Genomic DNA, 18,525 nt, shown 5'->3' with positions numbered 1-18,525 from the left:
AACACCTTTGTATATAATACGTTTCACATATATTCTTTATATAAATAAATAAATAAATAAATAAATAAATATACATATATATGTTTCGTAATACACGTATAAAATCTAGATTAATCTGATTCTACCGAATTGAACGATACGCGTTATAAAAAAAAGAAAATATGTTCTCTTTCATTTCGTACTTTAGCTTTAGCTTATTTTTTGTTTATTCGTTTGTTTGTTTCTCTGTTTGCTTGTTTGTTTTTATTTTTTTCCTTTCTTTCTTTTCTCTTTTCTTTTTTTCTCTTTTCTTTCTCTTTTTCCTTTTTCTTTTCCTTTTTTTTTTTTTTTTTTTTTTTTTTTTTCGTTTTTACGTAAAACGTTCATTAATTTCTTTTCGTTACGCCTCTGATGTTTCTCGAAAAGTTATTTTACAAAGAGTGTTATACTAACAACTTGTAATTTCTCCAAGGTAAAGGGAAAATCGGATTACTTTGGAATTAGTCTTTGAGAAGGATTCGAAAATTTCGAAGGAGATATTAGAGCTCTCGTCATCGTGGTTTCCTTTTCCCTTTCTTTCTCTCTCTCTCTCTCTCTCTCTCTTTTTATTTCTTGTTTTCTTTCATTCTTTCTCTCTTTCGAGCTTCTCTCATAAGGGCGCATGCTTCAGGGAAAAGACCTTTGATTTATGACGCCGCTTTTCCCAGTTGCCACTCGCCTTAAAGGGCGATTCTCTGTTCGCCGAGGCGAGCTATAAAGGGTGAGAGAACTTCTAAAATAATACGGCCTCGACGATAGGAGCTCTGTTGCAAGCGCAGGTAGTCAAAAGCTTTCCCGTTGGTTCCCTCTCGCATGCTCACCGGGTTATAAATACTGTGACCCATCAATGGCGCGTCTACCGTCATTCAAAGCCAGGGAAAGGCGTAAGAGAGGGGTGAGACACGAAGAGGAGATCCGAGGAAAGCGTGGAAGAAAAGGAGAAACAATAAAACGTCCTTAGAGAATTTACGTTTTGACTCATACGCACGTACATGCACGTGCACACACTCTCTCTCTCTCTCTCTCTCTCTCTCTCTCTTTCTCTTTATTTCTTCTCTTTCTCTCTCTTAATCTTTCTTCCTTCCTCTTTCTCTTTTTCTGTCTGTTTCTCCCTTTCTTTCTCTCTCTCTCTCTTTCTCTCTCTTTTTCTTACTTTTCCATTTCGTACGTTTACGTGTAATGCCAAATGACGCGATTTCATAGATTTACATAACTATTTCATCTCCGTTTGTATTTCTACGATTCGAACATAATCTTTATTTTATTCTTTAGCGAGAAAAAGAATTGAATCGAGATAACATCCTCTTTCTTTGTCATTCTTATCGATCGTTTTTTATCCATACAATCTTCCTTATTATAATAACATTTTTCTACGATTTTCATTCGTCTCATTGATTGTCGCGAGAAAAAGTCCGAGAGAGGCGAAAACTAAAGGAAGAAAAGAAAAGAAAAGAAAAGAAAAGAGAAAGAGAAAGAAATGTAAAGATAAAGAGAGAAGGAAAGAAAAAGAGAAAAAAAGGAAAAAGAAGGAGAGGGGGGAAGGGGGAAGGAAAAAAAGGATGGAGAAAAGAGAGAAAAAAAAAACCGGGCAAAGGAACGTTGATCGTTAAACGTGAGCACGAAGTATCAAAGGGAGAAAGTAATAAAAGGCAAAGCCGGTGAAAACTGCAACAACGGCGGTAACAGAGCTTTATTTATTTTACCGAAAACGATCGGCCTTTCTCACCCACTCTGCTTTCCCTTCCCCCCCCCCTTCTCCCCTTTCTTTTTTCTCCTCTCTTTTTCTTTCTCCTTCTCCTTTACATTTACTTTCGTGGTTTGACTTTCTTCGGACGTGCCATTGCAATCGTCGTCTTTACTACGTCGTAGTAGTTTCTTTTCCGGACGCGGAAATCTTAAGAAAGAGAGAGAAAGAGAGAAAGAGAGAGAGAGAGAGAGAGAGAGAGAGCACGTCATCTCGAGCCACTTCTGGATCTCATGCTTAGTAATCTTTTTTTATCGTGTTATAACGGAGCTTAAGCCTCGTTCGGCCAATTTAAAAAAAGAAAGAAGAAGGTATCACGAATTTGAATGTCTTTTCGAAATTCTATTCGAAACGATATTGAGTTTGTAATAAAATGAGGTTAATCATTTTCCCTACATAGGATCGCATCTTTATTCTCTCATTTACTTTTTATCCAATACTTTCATACTATACATATAACGTCAAAAGGGATATCCGTTTATCCGTTGAGTAAGGAAACGAGAAAGGAAAAGTAACGTTGGCATTAAAGGACACTTCTACTTAAGATGAAATACCATTTCCATCTAGTCTTTAACTTACGGGACGGAAATAAACTTCGGTAGGTAGTATGTCAAAGCGTCAGGATAGTTTCGTTTTCGATAGTTGCCATCTCGTTCGACAGATTATCAATATTACTTCAACGTTTCATGATGGCATTTATACAAGTTATGGATGGCATCTATATAATTGCAGCATTTCTCCTTCTCCTCCTCTGACTCCCTTCTTCTTCCCTTCCTCCTCCCCGCTGCCATCTTCCCCGGGCCATGACAATGACAACGATATAGATCCTAGGGAACATAGGGCATAAAAGCATAGTTCGCTTATATCTTGCCTTCCTGTACTTTCCCTAATTAGGCTTGGTTAGCTTACCAGCTATAATTAATTATTAATCCATGGAGTACAAAGGCATCAATCTATGTGGCTTCTCTAACCACGTCCTTGTAGATCCAACCCCTCTATTTCCAACCAACGGTTTCAACATTCGCCGGAACCATAGCGCGAACGTTACCTACTTCCTCTGACTAGAAAGGCGCTTGAACATCCATTAACCGTCTGCCACGTTATTGCCGAAATAACGCATGAAATAATACCTGATTCTTAACGCATCATGAACGCATTATTTTTGAATCTATTTCTTTTCTATTTATTTTTCAATAATATTGCATACACATTAGAAAATATCTGGAAAGTACGATTCGATGTTGCTCTTAATTAAACAACGTTAATTGATCGTATTAAGAATATCGTCTATAATATATATATATATATATATATATATATATATATATATATATATATATATATATGTACATTATATTATATAACATAATGATTTTCACGTTCTTGTTATATATAACTAGTTCGAAAAGCGATATTAATGTTTGATGCATTTCAATCAAATATCGATCCTCTTCTTAGTAGAGAATAGAAATGATAGAAAGCAGTATAACACACGTAATTGATTTTTAATTTTAGTTTTACAACGTATTAAGTCTTTGCGAATAATATTTATATTGCTTCGAAAAAATAACAATTCTGCGATACATTCAATTCGTTTAACAAAGATCAAAGGTAATGGAAATACATATATACATACATACATACATATATACATACATACATGTGTGCATGCATACATACATACATACATCGATACAATTTCACGGTGCGCGAGCTTTCTCTATTTAGTTTCGTTATTCTAAAAAAAAGAAAAAAAAAATCGTTTATTTAACGAGCATCGAATACGTTTAAGGATTAATTAAATTGCTTTAATTCCACATGCTTTTGGGACAAACGGGTACAGAGTTTGTATAGAGTCTACGTTATCGTTCTCATTTATATACATATATACAATTAAGAATTTTTTTTTTTGTTTCTCGCTTTTGTTTATTTTTTTTTCTTTTCTTTTTCTTCTTTTTTTTTCTTTTTTTTCTCTTTTTTTTTTTTTTTTTTTTATCTGATTCCACATAAACGCGGCAAAGGAGAGTTAGTATAGAGCAATTATACTCGTTTAAATTAATTATTCGTTAAAATGAATTTACCCTTTTTTCAATAATTCCAATTCTTTCATTTAGACGAATAATTGAAATTCCATCGAGAAAATGCGCTTTCGACAACGTAATCATTAATCGCGTATATTTATACATATTGATCACAATGTACGGCGATCGAAAAGACGGACATAGAAAAATGAAGAAATAGATTTTTTCCCTATTTGGATAAGGGCTTCGCGTCGTTTCTTTTCTTTTCTTTTCCATCGGTCTTAATGAATAAATAAATAAATAAATAAATAAATAAATAAATAAATAAATAAATAAATAAATAAATAAATAAATAAATAAATGGATATTGCAACATTTCGTGGTTTACACAGGAATACATTTGTTAAAGTTGTTATATATATATATATATATATTTATATATATATATAAAATAAGTAACTAAATACCGATAGTATAGAGAGAACGATAGAACCATAGTTTTCCTTTTTTTTTTCTTTTTTTTCCGTAATCGGACCTTTCGTTTTTCTTCTTCCCTTTTCTGTTTTTTTCTTTCTTTCTTTTTTGTTTGTTTTTTTTTTTTTTTATTTTTCTTTTGATTACTTTAATAGACAAGAGTTGTATTTAATCATTCCTATTGATATTCATGTTTGTCTCGTGAATGTTTATCGAAGTACGAAGAAGGGAAAGTTCGAGTTTCTAACAGGAGGCACGGCAAAGAGCGTGATATAAATTTACCACGGCGTAAGGTTCTTACTCACGCATTTCTAAGCGATGTCTCGTAAGCTTGGCGCACCCTTGCACACTTCTCTTTCCTCTCTTACTTCGGATCGTTTTCGTATTCTACTTCTTCGTCTTCATCTTCGTCTTCGTCCTCATCTTCGTCTTCATTTTCGTCTTCGTCCTCATCTTCGTCTTCATTTTCGTCTTCGTCTTCGTCGTCGTGAGCGAGCAGCAGTCTCGTATTTATTTAGATTCGCAACAAGGTCCACCATCTCTTCTTCGTCTTCTTCTTCTTCTTCTTCTTCTTCTTCTTCTTCTTCTTCTTCTTCTTCTTCTTCTCTCAACGATGACTCACGTCTCTTTGCGTACGCGTGCGACAGGAGGAACTAGTACGAAAGTAAGAGAGATAGAGATACGTGTAGAGAGAGAGAGAGAGAGAGAGAGAGAGAGAGGAAAAAGAGAAGAGGCGTACGAACAAAGTTTGTAAGAGTGAAACAGACACGAAAACAAACCGACTAATCTTCGAGAAGAGTTTGAAGACATTTTTATTTCTCTCTCTCTCTCTCTCTCTCTCTCTCTCTCTCTTTTCCCTTCTAATTCCTCGTGCTTGCCAAGACATGGCTTAGATTTAAATCCGTCCGTTTGAAAAAGTACCCTCCTCTCTATCTAACCGATCATCCGGAAATACACCATGACCGTTCGAGTATTAATTCCACGAAACAACAAAGACGACGACGACTACGACGATGACGATGACGAGGACGAGGACGACGAGGATGACGAGGACGACGATGAAGATGACGACGATGAAGATGACGAAGTCATTTTGACAAGGAAATTCTCGAAAATTTCATCAACTTGAATGTATTTATATAGATCAAAGGTATCCTTGAGATCGAAATGTTATGTATATTCAAAGGACGTAAGAGATGTCAAAGGTAGGCATTATTGAAACAACGAACGATTGTTTCCAAAGGAAATTCAACGGCGAATACCATCGATTTCGTAGGTTAGCGAAGTTTCGAAATTTCCTCGATTGAAATAGTTAAGAGCCATTACAGTTTCTCAGAGTCGATGTGATATAGATAGGTAGGTAGGTAGATAGAAAGGAAGAGAATATTGTCGAGGTCGAAGGTTTGGTTAACTTCGATGGACGATGCTCTCGATGATCAAAGTAAAAAAGAAAGAAAGAAAGAAAGAAAGAAATAAAGAAAGAAAGAAAAAAGGAAGAAAGGATGGAAGGAAGGAAGGAAGTAAGAAATAAAGAAAGAAAGAAAGAAAGAAAGAATAACTTCCAGGCGAGGCTGAAATTCTCTCTGGGAAGTCGTCAAGAAAGTACTTGGCTCGGCGTCTTTTTCGTTAGATAGGAGTGGGAGTGGACGAGTAAGCGAAAGTGCCGGCCAAAGTGGATCTTCGGTGGGCAAAAAAGCGGTCGAGGAGCGAAGGGGAATAGCAGGGGTGAAAGTAGAAAAGAGAGAAAGATGAGAGGGGTGGAGTGCATAGGTGGACAGTTGCAAAGAGGAGCAAGACGGTGTTCTTGGTTCTTGACGAATCGGGGTCTAACTTCTATGTATTTGTCAGTATGTATCTATATATACACATACACACTCTCCCTCTCCTTATATATATATATATATATATATATATATTTGTCTGTGTGTATACCTATGTATATATACATACACGGGACGAACTAAGATTTTCAGAAAGATCGTGGCGTACCACCCTCTTGGAAGCAGCTCGATGCCGAGGCAAGCTCCGACGAGTTGGAGAGTCGCAAGCGAGTACTTGAAAGCTCTCCAGAGGACTTCACCGACGTGGTACTTCTTCCTTGCTAAGAACTGTACTGGATTCTTATTCCACCACTTCCACCACCAACACCATCACCACCACCATCATCATCCCCTTTTCTTCTTCCTTCGCTTCCTCTTTTCTTTTTTCATCCGGACCGCAAAGGGATATACCCCTTTGGACTTTCCAGTCGAGACTTTTGTTCCAATAGGTCGTCACCTACGGACAATCTTTTTCTAGCCAATATAAAATATCTAACGTCTCTTGCGACCTTGCAAAAATTTTCTTGGCAGAATGTCAATCAGTCCGGGGAGAAAATGAAATATTAAGAGTAACGCGATAACTCGTTTATCGAGAGAACATCGCATTTTGATCGAGGCACGACGACGTATATAGGTATGGTAGATGAAATTGAGGGATACTCGAGATAAAGTCGTTTAAAATAGTTTCATTCGGTTGGTATTCTCTACGAGAATACCGCGAACGCACATCTAGTGCATGACGCATGACGCGTGATGTTGGAAATGTGAAATTCATATTTGCGAAACGTATCATGAACGTATTCGTACATATCACGTACATATCTATCCTATTCGGTAATGTTTCGAACATTTTGAATGGTTAATAAAATAAGTGTTATAAAAATCTGTATATTATATTTACCAAAAAAAAAAAAAACAAAATAAATAAATAAATAAATGAAAAAGACGAGATAAGAAGAATTAAAAATTTCCAGGTGTCTGTAAAGAAGAAGAGTATCTCTCTCTCTCTCTCTCTCTCTCTCTCTCTCTCTCTCTCTCTCTCTCATTCGCGTGAGATCTCGACGTCGTTGACGTAAAAAAAAAAGAAAAAAAAAAAAAAAAAAAAAAAGAAAAGATTAGGTGGTGGAACGAACTAGTGGTTTCAGATTTCTTCTTTTTTTCTTTTTTTTTTTCTTTTTTCTTTTTTTTTTTTTTTTTTTTTTCCCCATAAATATTTTATTTCTGTCCGACAGCCACGTCGGCTTACCGCAGTAGTAGTCGACCGGGTTCGCGATCTCTAGCGTGGAAAATTGCCACTTGATTTCCTCTCTCATCTCTCTATATATCTATCTTTCCTTCTCCCCCTTTCTCTCCCTCTCTCTCTCTCTCTCTCTGTCATTCTCATACGTTCGAATTCTCGAGTTGGTTCGTACTCGTACAGTCCAGCCTCGTTTTCCGCGCGAAGGAGCTCCGCCCGGAGGATAAACTCTCCGATATGCCGGCCCTGGTTGGATAACTTCCAAGGCGCGTTACGATCGTAGGAGGACGTTGTCTGAGTAGCAGAAGGCTCGATGAGGATCGTAGTAACTCTCGAGGAACACCTTGCACGTCTCTCAGGTATCAGCTGCGGCAGACCCCTGCGGCAGAACTCTGACTTCACTTCCTTTCTTTCCGTAGAAAGCAGAGAGAGAGAGAGAGAGAGAGAGAGAGAGAGAGAGAGAGAGAAAGAGAGAGAGAGAGAGAGAGAGAGAGAGAGAACATCGACTTAATCGCGTTTGGCCAGCTTCCAATACACGAGCAACCGGCAACGAGCGGAAGCTACTACCCTCTTCCCACCTCCCCATCGCAGTAGCAACTGTTATCCAAAAACTACCAGCACCGTTCTTACTTCGCGTACCACGTCCAACGCTTAATCGTTAATTCCCCTCTTTTTCCTTTTTTATTTTTCTTCTTTTTCTTCCCTTTTTCTCAACTATCATTCCCACACCCTTGGTTTATCCAACCCACTGAATGCGATATTCCTTTCTTTTATTTTCTCCCCCTTTTTTTATCTATTTCTTTCTCGGTCCACCACGAACCAGCCTGTGTGTTACTTTCTTTATTTCTACTTCCTTTTTCTTTCCTTCTTTCTTTCCTTCTTATTTTCTTCCTCTTCTTAAGGGTCACCCTAATTCTATGAGAGGTCTATCTAAATTACTTTTGTTAAAGACATACATTCTCTCTCTCTCTCTCTCTCTCTCTCTCTCTTTCTCTCTCTGTCTCGCTTTCTATCTATCTATCTCTCTTTCTATCTCTACTTATATGAGAGTAAGGGGATAACTAAATTGGTAACGAAATTATTGGAAAATCGATTAGTTTGCTTTTAATTTTTTCTTTTGAACTAATTAACTCGAAGACAATGTTTTCCGTTTAATGATCAAAGTCGAAAATGGGGATCATTTATCTTATCGAAAACTATTAATTATCGCATATTAATTACGGATAATATCATCAACCGAACCGCGATACGTAATGCGTATCAACCATAGGAATTTGCGGGACATTTTCTATCGGTATACACTGTTGAACGCATTTCCCATAATTACAATGGCTTTGATGAAATTAATACGTAGAAGCAAATGCATGTCTCTCGTCGAATATTACAACGTAGCCGATAAAATTCGATCCCTCGATAAACGTCGGGAAATAATTTTATGACGTTCTATTCGAAAAATTTGCGCCTTCTTTTTATACCATCCTCTCCCCCCCCCCAATCACCCATCCACCCACTCCAATCCTCACTCATCCCTCTAACCAAATAATCGATATAGCGAACGCTTCCACACGTAGAATCGAAATTCGTCGTTTATATTGAGGCTGGGAGAGTATGTTTTCTTTTTGCCTTTTTTTCTTTCTTTTTATTCCTTTTTTTTTTTCTGTTTCTCTTTTTCGTTCATCTATTCGCATTTACCACGTGAAATCGCGGAAATATATACTCGAGTATTATATAGACTATTGTACACGTACGTACGTTCTTATACGTCTATATGTATATATATATATATGTGTGTGTGTATATATATATATATATATATATATATATATATAAATATATATAAATATAGATATAGATATAGATATATATACATATTTTTCCATTCGATTTGTTTTTCCATTTTCCCTACGGCATTCTGGCACCGAACGGCCGACGTATCCTCGACAAAAATACACTCTATTTGTTGTCGGTTATTTTTTGCTTACTCCGATAATAGGTTAACGACCTATTCCTTTTTCGGTCGAAAATTTCAGAGAAATAGAATATTGGTTCTCTATAATTTCGTGGCGAACTTTATAACTCGACGATATCCGTCTGTTCGGATACGTATCTTGGTCGTTCTGTCACGGATTTTCAATTGCGATGGCATTGAAAATTCGTAATATAATCGATGGTGAAACCGGAATGAAATTATATGCTTCTAGGTAATGGCGGTGCCGTTTGGAATGGCGCGATGACCCGGGGCACATGGAAATCGTCTAGCATATAGATATGTATCTCTTCACAGGTGAATACACTGGAACGATCCTGACACGGTCGGAAAAGTGGATTTCAAAGATTGGCTGCCTGAGAATCAATCGGAAGAATTAAAGATTAGATAACTACGATAATATTTATCATAGTTAAATATTAATATTTAATAATTGAAGTGAATACGAATTGTCGATTTTTATTTTTAATCGATGTCTTTTTTATTGAAAAATTAAGGGACTCTTTTATCATTGATCGGTTTAGAAATATATACGTTAAGTATTTGTCGTTGATCGTGCTGTTGATTTTCTTGTAAAACATTGGCTCCTGCAAAAATCGATTTTTACCTTTTTCTTTTATTTTATTTTTTTATTTTTTTATTTTTTTATTTTTTTTTATTTTTTTATTTTGTTTTCGTACCTACCGTATCAAAATATGGGAAAATACGTTCATTGTGAAATAAATATCAGAGGTAGTAGATACTGAAGGTATATGCAAATCTCAACGTTTTCTCTATTCCTTTTATTACCGGCGATTCGCGAAGCTCCGAGTATCCGCAGTGCGTAGAGGAAAATCCCGCTTGTGCCTCGCGTAAAGTTGCCTGAAGCTATTCTATGCCATTGAGAGAGAAAGAGAGAGAGAGAGAGAGGGAATTGTAGGAGACGGAGGAAGAGGGAAGAGATGGCGGAGTTAGAGTATGTATGTACGAGCTTTACGATCATACAGCCACCCGGAAATGACGCTTCCAAAGGATCAAGCGCGTAGCAAAGCTCGAGCGGAAATATAAGCGGAAAAACGTGTTAGTTCTTTTATTTTTCGTTTCCTCGAGAAGATAAAAACACTCGTCGAAGATCCCTTTTCTTTGTTCTTACTTCGTTAAAACAAAACGAAACAAAAAAAAAAAAAAAAACAAAAGAAAAAAAAAATTAAAAGAAAAGAAAAAAAAGAATAAGAAGAAATTCTTATTTATACGAATGACCATTGAGATGTTCGCGATTAATGTTCGGTTCGATATCGGTTCATCGGTTATCCATATTTCGTACGAATGCGCGATATAAATAATCGAACGAAAAAAAAAATTCACGACCAGACGATAGATAGGATAACAGATTCGATTGAGTTGAATTTAATAGACAATCGTCGGAAAAGAATGATTTTGAAAATTCATTTAAACGATTTCCCACTTGTCCGAAATTCGTTCTATTCGTATTTTCATTACAACACAGGGTACATACAGATGTATAACATTGTATTCATAGAATTTCTCATTTAATTCGCGTCGACGTTCTATGAATGTTTTATTTGTTTGGTATAATCCTTTTTCTGTTCGTTCGAGGATTAATAATAAACGAGGAAGAATCTATTCTATATATCGATGGTCGTCCGGACCAATTAAAATCTTTCGTACGATAAAATTTCTCTCGCTAGAGGATGGCTCGATATATGCAATATATAATAACTTGTTGCATGGTTTTCAACCTTAAATCGATGTATCGTTGTGAAAATAGATTACGTTCGTGACCGAAGTTATGGGATGACATTTTTTGCTTGTCCCACGGCATCGCTGTGAGGTTTACCGATGTGCCGATAACAATATGTCTTACTCTGCGTCAAGGTGAGAAAGAGATGAGGAGGGAGGGTATAGGTAGAATAGAGAAAGACAGAGAGAGAGAGAGAGAGAGAGAGAGAGAGAGAGAAGAAGAGAAGAGAAGGGGAAGAAAAGATCGAAGTCCCAAGAGATTAGAGCTTCTTTCGCATCGTTTCAGCTTGCAGCCCAAGGCTCGTCGGTCTCTAGTCTCTACCTCACCTCGGGCATTTTGCCGTGAATTTTTCAGGCTTTTCGTGAGAACCATTACGCCAACCGCACGTCACGTCATCCGTTATCCGTCATTTAAAGAATTTTTTCTTCCTCTTTTCTCTCTCTCTCTCTCTCTCTCATCTTTGGAAGCACGTCGTTCAAACTTCTTCGCACGCTTCTATAAACGAATCGAGTCGCGCGAATACTATTACACTATTTCTCGTCGTTTCCTTGCGACGACGTTAACGTTATTTTAAACGTACGTAAGCTATAGCAATTCCTGTGGAAAAATTATAAGCGACAGGTACGAGGATTAATGATCCTAGAAAAACACTTATTATTTATAATCTGTATATATATATATATATATATATATACATTGAATGTATATATTGAATTAACTGTATAGCTAATCTTTATATGTATATTTTACAAGATTATAACAAAGCAGATTAATTTATTCACGAATGTATTTATACGTTCTATAAGATTATCGTCGAATTAAATTCTCATGTTATCGATAATACGATAATAACGTCGTTATTCTCTTACGTTTCGATAATTTATAGGAAAAATATAAAGGGGAATGTTTCAAATGATTCATGAATCGTAATGCAAAAGGGTGAAACGAGTCAACGAAGGTAATCAACCCTTCGCTTTAAGGTCAAGTTTACGCTTTTTTATTTATCTCTCTTTCTCTTTCTCCCTTCTACCTTTATCTCACCCTCTCCCTTTACCTCAAACCTTCTTCCTTCCGCTTTTCGTCGGCATTTCCATTTTCTTTTTCGATAGATCCTGGACCGATTTGCTTCGATACCCTGTGTTTGTTCGCAAATATTGATGCCAGGAACTTTAGCACTGTGAGACAGCAACGGGCATTTGTTTTGGCAGCGACAGCTGTCGAGGAGACGCGATTGGAATATAAGAGAGAGAGAGAGAGAGAGAGAGAGAGAGAGAGAGAGAGAGAGAGAGAGAGAGAGAGAGAGAGAGAGAGTAGAGGAGCCGCACGCGCCTTTGACTGGCCAAGTGTAGTGAAAGCGAATCGTTTATTCGTATCGCGAATTCGATGTAACATTGATATGTATCGAATCCTATTTTGCTTGCTGAAACATTATTTAAATTCTTTTTTCTTGTTTTTTTCTTCTACTTCTTCTTCTACATTTTTTTTTCTTTTTTCTTTCTTTTTTTTTCTTTTCTTTTTTTTCTTTTTTTCTTTTCTTTTTTTCCCATTGAAGATAACGTTCTTCACGTAATTTCGTTGACCATTCGTGCCGTTGAGTAGATTAAAAAAAGAAATGGATTAAAAATTCAATTTTCGCCGCTCCAAATGCTAATTAATTTTTTTTCTTTCCGTGCTACTGTAGGTGCAGATATCGATCGTTAAAAGTGGAATTTATATGATTCGATTTTGATATCTCACGTTGACACAGGATTCGTTCGTTCTTTCGTTTACAATTTTATCGAAAAATATTACAATGTTTTTTTTTCTTGATTTTTTTTTTTTCTCAATTCGTGAAAGCTACTTTTATCTTTATGCTCATTGATACGTTGAAAAATGTCAACGCGTAAAAATGTTATTTTACTTTGAATATAATGGGACCCTATTTCGAGATATGTCATGTAATTAGAACCGACGTATTTTTTTTTCTTCCTTCTTCTGTTGTTTTATTTTTTTTTTCTTTTTTTTTCTTTTTTTTTTTTCCTTTTTTTTTCCTTTTTTTTCCTTTTTTTTCTTTTCACCACACAAAACGAGCGAAGCTTCCATGAAAGCATTGTAATACGATATACGCTGTAACAACGTAGAGTACAAATTCCAGTGGCATTAATAGCAGCCGTTAACAAACCTATTAATTAACCGACATTGGATCGTTCCGCATTTTATTTTACGAATGCTCTATACGATACCCATTTTATGCTTATTCGCTTTTAATAATATATTAAAGAAAAAAAAAAAAAAAAAAAAAAAAAAAAAAAAAAAAAAAAAAAAAAAAAAAAAAATAGGAAGAAGAAAGAAAGAAAAGAAAAACAGAAACAAAAAGAAAGAGAAAAAGGAAAAAAAAAAGGGAGATAATGCGAATAATTTGTCGAAAGGTTTACATATTTCATTTGATTCCTGAATTTAAGAAAAACGTAAGGAAAGATTTTATAAAATAGCCATTATGTTTTTCCACGATTATTTTATGGCCCGGCGCACGCCAATACAATTTGCATTTCGATTAACAATATCCATCGACGCTTCGTCCCTCACCCGGCTAGTGCTAATTAATTTTCCCCTCATCGATTATTCTTTTGTTTTCTCCCCTTGTATCATGGATATTACGTGTGTACACCTGCGACCAAGCAGATAATCGTTGACACTATTATTGTCGCAAATTTGCAGATATTTAATGAAGAGAAGAAATGTGTGTGTCTATATATATATATATACATATATTTATATATATATACATATAATATCGATCGTTGGATGATAGTTCAATGTTTTATCTTATAAAATATCTATGTGCATATGGGCGAATAAAAAAAACCTGAAAAATATTTCATCTTTATCAAATTAATATATTTATACATATCAAAATGGATATATTTAAATAACGGATCTTTTAAATGACGGCAAATACTTCATTTTGTATCCTTTTTTTTTTTGTTTTTTTTTTTTTTTGTTTTTTCCTTTTTATATATATATGTGTACATATATGCATATGTATGTATGTATGTATGTATGTATGTATGTATGTGTGTATGTATATTTAGATAAAGTAATTAATATATAAAAGATACATATATTGAGAATAAATTGAATACGTGATTTTATACACAAATATACAGTTGCACATCGCTTGCTTCCGTTCCGTGTTCCTCTCGCTCGTCCTTTCATTTCATTTCATTTCATTTCATTTCATTTCATTTCATTTCATTTCACTTTATTTTCTTTTATTTTCTTTTATTTTATTTTATTTTATTTTATTTTATTTCATTTCGTTTTGTTTCATTTTATTTTCTCCTTTCTCCGTTTTTCTTTCTCTCGATGTCATTCACCATCGCTTCTAGTATAATTAAAATTTCCTCGTGAGGGAAAAAAAAATCGCGTTTTTCCAATTAGTATCAACGGTACGTCGAAACGAAAGGGGGATGAAGTGAGGAGAGAGTTTGCTCGCTTCGTTCGACACGAAGAAAATTTTAGAGCAGTAAAGTGCCCAGCTTCCTGATTGTCTGGGAGCAACGGGCTCGGTTCCTGCTCGTTAACCTATTAACATTTTATTACTACCAATCTTTTCGTGCAATGAGTATAGCTTGCAATGGACGGCGGAAAGTACGTACGCTTTCGATGTAACTAACAGGGAAACCAAGGAAAGAATTAAACTCCGCAGTCTCGTGTTACTCTATTCTCTTTTTGGATTTGTAGACAGAGAGAGAGAGAGAGAGAGAGAGAGAGAGAGAGAGAAAGAGAGAGAGAGAGGGAGAGGGAGAGAGAGAGAGAGAGAGAGAGTTTGTAACGAATTCGTCGATAAAAAGGAGAGAATAAAAAAGAAAAGAAAAGAAAAAGAAAAAAAAAAAAAGAAAACAAAAAAGACATTCACTCCTCGCACCTGAATTACTTCGAATGAATATAAGTTATTCCAAGTTTACGTCTAAAATGAGAGAGGAAATCGTTTATTTTATTTCAAACAATGATGCGTGCCGTGAAAGGATTCCACCATAAAATTTTGATAGACCGTGTATTATCACACAAAAGTACGGTCGTCTGAAGGCCAACGGCCGAGGAAAAAAGCAGCAAATACATTTTGCAAGCTCTCGCAATCACGTAATGGTTTTCTAGCGTGCGCGTCAGCGAATTACTGCCTCCTATCTATGTGCCTGACGGAAATTCGATAGCAATACACTCGTCGATAACGAGGAAACGAAAGGTCGATGTTTAAAAAATCGACTTTGACGGCCATCATAGAGTCAAAAATTTTCTTTTCCTTTTGTCTCTTTCATTTTTTTCCTTTCTCTCTCTCTCTCTCTCTTCCTCTTTATCTCTTGGAGTTTTCCTTCGAAATCTTTAGCAGCATTATTTTCCCCTAAGAGAATTTTATTTATTATTAAAAATGAATGTTAAAAATAATAGCTATGCTCCTCTCGACGTAATCCATTCAAGTGAACGATACTGAAATTTATTTTCGTTTTACTTAATATATTATAGGTTAAATTGGATTTATCGTGGCTCATTCGTAATACTTCATCCGTTTCATTAAACAAATCTAACGATCTTATAGTTCTGACTTTCTTAAACTTCCACCGATAACTTCTCTTTCGAACGATTCTTCCTTTAAAAGCAAACGCGTTTCGCTTCGTGCAAGAACGAACTTTATCGACGATCGAAAAGATTAACGAGGCGTACCTACGAACGAATGATTTACTTTTGGATTCTCTCTCTTTCTCTCTCTCTCTCTCTCTCTCTTTTTTATACATAGATAGGTACCCATTTAAGATCTTTTGAATCTTTTTAAATCTGCACGATTTACAAAGGCATTTGTTTTTGCAAATTCTGACGACGAGAAACTATACACATACACACACACACATATATATATATAACATTATATTAGCGAGTAATATTTGAACTAACAGTCGCAAGAAAATTTCTTTCCCGTTTGCACCATTACTGAAATGGTACTTTGCGATCTTGATGAAGATAGTCGAGGGTCTTTCGATGGAAACGAGTCCTCGTTTTTGCTGAGAGTCAGTCTCGAACAAACGGAAACTTTCTACTTCGTCCCTTTTTACACCCTTATTCTAGATGAACGAACGGACGAACTGAACGAACGAACGAACGAACGAACGAACGAATGAACGAACGAATCGTCTGTTCGAGGATATCTCCTCGAAGAAGCTTTCAGCCGTTATAATTCGCTTTGAAATTATTTAAAAAAAAAAAAAAAAAAAAAAAGAAAAAGAAAAAAAGAAAAAAAAAGAAAAAAAAGGATAAAAAAAGGTGTCGCAAGCTTTCTTCCTCTTGACGTATCGTTTCCATTCGTATCACTTATTTTCAAGAACGTTCGACGAAGACACTTTTTTTTTTCTTTTCTTTTTTTTTTTTTTTTTTTTTTTTTTTTTTTTTCTACCACGTCAACTAAGTATCTAAGCATCACGCTACGTAACATACGATTGCTTGCGTAATACGAGCTTTGAAACTTTCTGTCTTTCTACATAGAATAATGAGACAACGTTAACATCATAACGGTACTATTTCAAGCGTGTATTTTCCAATGATAAGCGTTTAAATTATTCGTCGTATCGTTATCTTAAAGCTTTTTTTCTCTCGTTAATTCGCCCATAAGGTATATAACATAGATATAATGGTTAGGAGAAAAGACTGATAAGGTCTTTCTCTCTCTTTCTCTCTTTTTCTCTTTTTCTCTCTCTCTCTCTCTCTCTCTCTCTCTCTCTCTATCTATATATCTCTATCTAACTCCCTTTCATCTTCTCTCTCATTATCTTATGCGACGACGATGTACTTTTGTTATGGTGAGCTAAAACTGTATCGGTGATACTTAGGGATGACAAATTAGTGAGATAGCTGCCGTTGCCCGGATAATAAACGCTTGGCAATGAAGATGTCGTGCACGACGATATCTCGTCAAGGAAGATGTTTTCAAGATAATCAGAAGATTCTTATCTTGTTCAACTCTGAAACTTGTGTTACCTCGTTACGATAAAATGCATTTTAGAGGTTTATGGTAAATTTTACTTCTCTTCTCCTTTTTTTTCTTTCTTTACCTCTCTCTCTCTCTCTCTCTCTATCTATCTATCTATCTATCTATCTATCTATCTGTCTATTTATCTATCTTTCTTCCTTTCTTCCTTTCTTCCACTTTTCTTTACCTATCTTATTCATTCCACTTTTTCTTCATCGTAATGGTCAAACAGGAAATTCGGATATTACTTAATACGAATGTTTTCTTTTTCTTTTCTTTTCTTTTCCTTTTTTTTTTTTTTTCTTTTTCTCCTTCTTCTTCTCTTTTCTTATTCCGAGGATATCTACACGCCGATGAGAAATGCTTTTAAACTAATTGCACGATTCGCGTCGTGAGAAAAACTGCAGATTGTGTGTTCAAAGAGAGACGCCAAAAGTTCCGTCGAGGCTTTTACCCTCTTTCCTTCTCCACGAATGCACGCTCTTCCAAATCTATTTGCTTTCCTCTCTTTCTCTCTCTCTCTCTCTCTCTCTCTCTCTCTCTCTCTCTCTCTCTCTCTCTCTCTCTCTCTCTCTCTCTCTCCCTTTCCTTTTCTCTCTTTTTCACCATCTCTCTAGTTTTCTCTTTAACGTGGCACCAAGTTTTATTTCTAGTTATACGTACTCCCTCTTCCGCGATTTTAAACGAAAATTTCATTACAGGCGACATCAAAGCACTCTACTCGTGATGTTCGAACTTTCCCTCTCTGGCCAATACGAATCGACGACGATACCTTCGAAGTTCAGATATATCGCTTATCACGGACACTCCATTCGAGTAATAAGTTTCGACGGAATGTGGGCGGTGGAATTTCCTGTTGTTAACAAAGTATTGGCATTTTGTGTCGAGTTTCCGAGTGGCTTTGCTTTACCCGGTAAAATTCGAAGCTTAACTTCGTTTACGTATATTATCTACTATGATCAAGCGTACTTGTATTGATGAAAATCGAACGTTAAATAATCGTTCTAACGACTCATTCAAAAACTCGTTACTTCTATCTTCCAAATCTTTGTCATATATATGATATATGTGTGTGTATATATATATATATATATGCATATATATGTATATATAGAATGTCCCAACGAAAAATGTCCATCAGGATTACTATGGAGTTCGGTGAATTTTTTTTTTATTTTTATAAACGTCAAAACATGTCAATTCTACTTGAGATTCATAATAGTTATGATGGACACTTTTCGATAGAATATTTGGAAGTACATACATATATACATACATACATACATACATACATACATACATACATACATACATACATACATTTATATATATATATATATATATATATATATATATATATATATATATATATCCGTATATGAAATACTTGAATGTATCTCATTGATTATACCTTTTATGTTTTATTAGTCACGATCACGTGGTTTTCGTGACTAAAAGAATTTTTGCATTTCGTGATTCTTATTT

The 18,525-nt window shown here is 35.4% G+C and overlaps 1 protein-coding gene and 1 long non-coding RNA gene across 3 annotated transcripts in view; one reads left to right on the top strand and one right to left on the bottom strand.

The window, feature by feature from the left end:
• Positions 1 to 18,525, bottom strand: part of LOC124946524 (protein vein) — a 245,941-nt gene that overhangs the window by 85,233 nt on the left and 142,183 nt on the right. The gene's annotated exons all lie outside the window — the stretch shown is intronic.
• LOC124946863 overlaps positions 1 to 18,525 on the top strand; it is a 160,289-nt gene that overhangs the window by 86,090 nt on the left and 55,674 nt on the right. The window lies entirely within an intron of this gene.

This window comes from Vespa velutina, chromosome 1 (assembly GCF_912470025.1).
Source record: "Vespa velutina chromosome 1, iVesVel2.1, whole genome shotgun sequence".
In the NCBI taxonomy this organism is placed as follows: Eukaryota; Metazoa; Arthropoda; class Insecta; order Hymenoptera; family Vespidae; genus Vespa; species Vespa velutina.
Note: the sequence above shows the minus strand (reverse complement) of the source record. Positions and strands in the feature narration are given on the sequence as shown.